The sequence below is a fragment of the Oreochromis aureus genome, linkage group 9 (assembly GCF_013358895.1).
Source record: "Oreochromis aureus strain Israel breed Guangdong linkage group 9, ZZ_aureus, whole genome shotgun sequence".
Lineage (NCBI taxonomy): Eukaryota > Metazoa > Chordata > Actinopteri > Cichliformes > Cichlidae > Oreochromis > Oreochromis aureus.
Window position 1 is genome coordinate 4,752,597 of NC_052950.1, and position 5,492 is coordinate 4,758,088.

The following is a 5,492-nucleotide window of genomic DNA, read 5'->3' on the forward strand; positions in this document are numbered from 1 at the left end:
TGGACAAAGTTTGATCAGTGCTTGAGCAAAATGCACAGAAATGAACAAAACGTGCTGCCAAAAACAGATCTAATGATAAATGATTTCTTAAGTGTAAAATATACAGTTCTTAAAGGATAGCTATTGTCAAAATGCAACCTGGGCTGTTTTTTTTTTTTTACTGTAAACGAGACAAACATATATCTAAAAGCATAATTACGACAAACAAGCCGCTTTTTGAGATTGACCGTGATTTTGTTTTGTGGTCAATAGCCAGTGAATGGGAATACTAGGGGCGGTGCATAAATTTGAGCGCATCAAAATCGATACAGTAAAAAAAAAAAAAAAACAGCCCAGGTTGCGTTTTGGCAATAGTTATCCTTTAAATCTACTTATGTAAAAGTGATACATAGACAACGCAGCCCTAATCACAATCATAATTTGTTGGAAAACGTATTTAAGTTTTCTATTGATTTATCATAGAACTTGAAGTTAATGGCTGAATGCATGGTGATGAGACCTATCATTCAATCTACATTTTATAGCGTATGAAACTGCTCACCTGGACATGAACCTGAGCTCGGCTGATTAAGATTAGTGTCTCCTGTCCATCTTTCTTTAGCAAAACTTGAATAATACCACTGCTTACCTCTTATTGAATCTTTGGGTGCAGACTTAATTGAAGAGCCTCGTATAAACAGGCAGGGTGTGATGTTTAGGGAAACCAAAGAATACAGGCGCCATCATTTCTGCCAGAAGACTCATGGGGTGCAACGAAGCTTTCATTGTGGACTGGCTAGATACCTTCTGCATTCAGAAAGAAAACAAGAAGGGCATACACCATAAACAATAATAACTGACAAAAATAATGAGACAAGAAATTAAAGTAACAAAATAAGTGCAAATCAAGTTTCCCTGTGTTGCAGTGTAGCTGAATGTTTTTCAACAATTTGATTTACGGTAAAACACATACCAAATATTTCCAGCCAAGGTTTGTTTCAATCTTCAGCATGTTTTTCCTGCCATTGTCTTGAAACTGTTTCATCTGTCCCTCTCATTTGATGCTGTTTACAAAACAAAACAGCAATATTGTAAAAGGAAAAAGGAAAATGAATTTAATGGAAAAAAAAAAAAAAAGATTATGACCTGAAATCTCACCATTTCCTGAGAGTCACAGGTCCTTTGAGTATCCTTATGGTTTCTGCTCAAATTCAGTGTCTGAAAAGGGCAGGAACAAAACAAACCTTTTAATCATAATAAAGACAAAATAAGATTTAGAGACAGACAACAAAGAAATGTGTAAAATATCTTCTTGAATCTGTTTACTCCCTCAAAGATATCATGACCTAGACATGGTGGCAAGCCTGGCATACAAACGTTGAAGTATTTCAGTGAATTGAACACTGACCTGAACTTCACTCCTTCGACGTCTGGTGTATTGTCAATCTGGAGGCGATCAACAGCAGAGTTGTAGTTCTCTTTGGTACGTTCTGGTCCACACAGATTTGGGTCAGCACCCTGAAATTCAGATTTCGTTATCAGGCAGTACCTGCAGAAGTACTTTGAAGAACTAAAGTTTTCAGTGAAGCCACCAATACAGTGAGAACCCAGATTATCACCAGCAATGCAAAACAAAGTTCATTTGACTCTAGTTTCATCTGATGCAACAATCCCACTGTCCTCCAATTCTTTCAAGTCTGCCAGTAATTCAGAGAACACATTAGCATGACCAAACTCTTTAAAATCTTTCTCCCTGCACAGTAAGACAAGAGACATGTGATCTGTGTCTGAGCGTACATGAAGTGGCAAGTTTGCCACTGATGCATATACAAATAATACCTTGTGTTTTGTCCTTGCAGAGCCTAAAGGGTTAACGACTTCAAAGGCATCCTGGTAGAGTACTAGCTTGAGACATGATGGGTTTTGACCAAAAAAATCACGTAGCCCCTTGATGACTGAACTACCTTACCAAGGAAATTACAGGTTAACATAACTCCATGTACTTTGGTAATTCCTCCCTAGCGAATTAAGCATATGGGCAGAAATCTGTGCCATCAGAAACTGAATTTGAATAAGTTAAATTTGAATTTGAATTACTCGGATTGAATCTGAATTGTAACTTGAATGAAAGCTTTTGAAAACTGAATTTGAATTAGTCTAATTTGAAATTGAATTTATGGTTTGAAAATGAATTGATTTGCTTTGAAACTGCATTTTATCCTTTAAAAATTCAGCTCTCGAATAATTTCAGATTCACTTCTCACCATTCAGTTTCAGTTCTACAATTCAATTTCAGTTCCAAAATTCAGTTTTTGGGACTTACATCCGGTTCGGTTCAAGCGCAGATTAATAGAACTACAGACTGATAGCGTTACTGACGGAATCTACAGCGTCTTGAGCTGAATTAAGACTTCAGAAGTCATTCGTCATGTCGAATGACCAGCGGATAAACTCTCAGGTTGGTAATAAATGTATTACATGTATAAGAACAAGTGTCATGTTAACAAATGATAGCCGTACAGTAACCTTTATGCTTATTGTAGCTGCTAGCTAAAAACGCTAATTTAGCGTAGTTTGCCCTGGATTCAGCTTTGACAAACAAATATGATCGACTGTTTCTAGTAGAATTCCAAAGTTGTCATCTTGTACCCTGTCAGAGCCCTGTATGCTTGCAGAGACCCCCACAGTAAGGAAACATGCAAAACGCTGTCCAAACCTTTGTATTTGAGCTTTATTTATGTCTTACACAGCATCCCAACTCTTTAGCGAACTTAATAACTTTAGCTAAAGTGAATAGTTAGTCTAATTCATTAGTGCAGCATTACTGGATCACCTCTGTTTGAAGTGATATAATATGATATACAACTATCACTGAAACAGCAAACTTTGTAAATAAACAAACAACACTTCTCATTCTCTAAACGTTTGGCCACAGCTGTAGATTACACTATCAGTGCTTGTTCACTCTTGACAATAATTACATTTCTAAATTCTCTTTGTGCATTTACAGGTAAACAATATCTAATATTTTATCTAAATGACTGCTTTGTCTTTGAAAAGGTGAAGAGCCTGAGGCCGGTGACAGTCCAGTTCTACTCTTAAGTACATCCTTACGGTGGCTCACAGGACAAAGCCACATTCCTGTCCTGCCAGAAGAGAAGAGAAACTTCAGAGTCTCCATGAAGTTCAACCACACCTGTCATATGGAATATGACAGGGGTCTCAAACTCCAGTCCTCGAGGGCCGGTGTCATGCAACTTTTCCATGCCCTCGAGGACTGGAGTTTGAGACCCTGCTGTATGGTGTTCATGCAGTTTTCTACCCCACAGTTACAGCATGTCTGACTGCCTGTTCAGCATATGCAAAATATATGCTGAGTTTAAGCATGTGATGACAAAGGCCTTCCATTATGGTGTTTGTCATCACATGTCACAGACATCTGGATGATCATTTGGAATAAACAAAAAACAAAAACTTGTTACTTCATCTTTTATCTTTATTATTATTATTGTTCTTATTTTACATTTTTCATTGTTAGGCATTGGGTTTATTTGTAGTAGTCCTTTCCAGCTTCTCTCCCATGTTACTGTGTCAGCATCTATTTGGGTTTGGGAGTGGAACAGGAAGTAAGGAACAGAAAGTGCCATTTAAACCAGGAGAGGTTCTTATATTTCAGAAGAAGGGATTAATTCAAAAGAAATGACCTCAATGCCATATTTTATTTAGGAACCCTAGAGAGCACTTTGCAAAATAACACATTCTTATAATTTCACCCTCAGATGAGCCAAGCTACGACTGTCAGGGAAGGTGATGTAGGTACAGAGCATGTGAGAGTGGTTAAGTTAATGTCTCTTGTCTAGATGAAGGCACAGGAGGGATCAATGGCACGGCGTAGAGATTCAGTATCTTCAGTCTTCAGTGGACACTCCATTTCTGGCACAAAACACCTGTAAAAGATGGTCGATTTAGGAGGTGACCCGACAACTTCAGCCTGTCAAACATAGCAATGGAGCAGTATGTTAAAAAAAAAAAAACCCAACTAATTAAGCATGCACTCAGTACCCTAAGAATTATCATGGTAGTTAAACACAGTGATAGTTGTATATCATATTTTATTACTTCAAACAGAGGTGATCCAGTAATGCTGCACTAATGAATTAGACTAACTATTCACTTTAGCTAAAGTTATTAAGTTCGCTAAAGAGTTGGGATGCTGTGTAAGACATAAATAAAGCTCAAATACAAAGGTTTGGACAGCGTTTTGCATGTTTCCTTACTGTGGGGTCTCTGCAAGCATACAGGGCTCTGACAGGGTACAAGATGACAACTTTGGAATTCTACTAGAAACAGTCGATCATATTTGTTTGTCAAAGCTGAATCCAGGGCAAACACGCTAAATTAGCGTTTTTAGCTAGCAGCTACAATAAGCATAAAGGTTACTGTACGGCTATCATTTGTTAACATGACACTTGTTCTTATACATGTAATACATTTATTACCAACCTGAGAGTTTATCCGCTGGTCATTCGACATGACGAATGACTTCTGAAGTCTTAATTCAGCTCAAGACGCTGTAGATTCCGTCAGTAACGCTATCAGTCTGTAGTTCTATTAATCTGCGCTTGAACCGAACCGGATGTAAGTCCCAAAAACTGAATTTTGGAACTGAAATTGAATTGTAGAACTGAAACTGAATGGTGAGAAGTGAATCTGAAATTATTCGAGAGCTGAATTTTTAAAGGATAAAATGCAGTTTCAAAGCAAATCAATTCATTTTCAAACCATAAATTCAATTTCAAATTAGACTAATTCAAATTCAGTTTTCAAAAGCTTTCATTCAAGTTACAATTCAGATTCAATCCGAGTAATTCAAATTCAAATTTAACTTATTCAAATTCAGTTTCTGATGGCACAGATTTCTGCCCATATAAGCACGCCAAACACAGAAACTAATCCAGAGCAATGCTTCCCTCGTGACACTAATGCTAACTCAACTCACAAATGCTAACTAAATTCACAACCTCACTCATAAAAAACGAACTGCTAAAATTATCTATAAACGCTGGGCTGGTGGATTTTTATAACAGAGATAACTTGAAGTTGCATGTACTCACCTCACCTCGAACTAATTGTAAGCTGCCAGGATGTCTACAAATTCGGAAGATGCTGTGGTCCAAGCAGCAATAAATGGCGCTAATATACGAGTTCAAAACTGTGTCCGTTAGCGAAGCCAACTTGAGTCTCCTGCATGAAAAAAAAGAGCGGTTGGCACACAGCTCAGCAGCGCCGCGCTATTGGTCATTTTCAGGTGACGTCATCCCGCAATGTAATGTCGCTCTTTGTTTCTTTAGGAGGAGATTCGAATTTGATCAGAAGTCACGTCTGCAGACCGCTGCAGCCACGTCTTGCCTTGCTTCCCCTTTTTTTGGTGAAATGGTTCGCTCATACTGCACAATGTTGCTACCAGAATTTTTTTTTCTCTGCAATTCGAACGTAAAACGTCTGTACACAGT

The 5,492-nt window shown here is 37.9% G+C and overlaps 1 long non-coding RNA gene across 3 annotated transcripts; it reads right to left on the minus strand.

The window, feature by feature from the left end:
* Nucleotides 1-430: 430 nt before the first annotated feature.
* On the minus strand, nt 431-5,243 carry LOC120442021. Of its 3 annotated transcripts, none has more exons than XR_005614466.1 (5): nt 5,099-5,242; nt 1,388-1,497; nt 1,138-1,197; nt 953-1,043; nt 431-786 (listed from the first exon to the last, which is right to left on the minus strand). It is a non-coding gene; the product is annotated as an uncharacterized LOC120442021 (long non-coding RNA). The 3 variants fall into 3 exon arrangements; XR_005614467.1 differs by lacking the exon at nt 5,099-5,242 and adding an exon at nt 1,819-2,033; XR_005614465.1 differs by having other exon boundaries at nt 433-786; nt 5,094-5,243.
* Nucleotides 5,244-5,492: the final 249 nt, after the last annotated feature.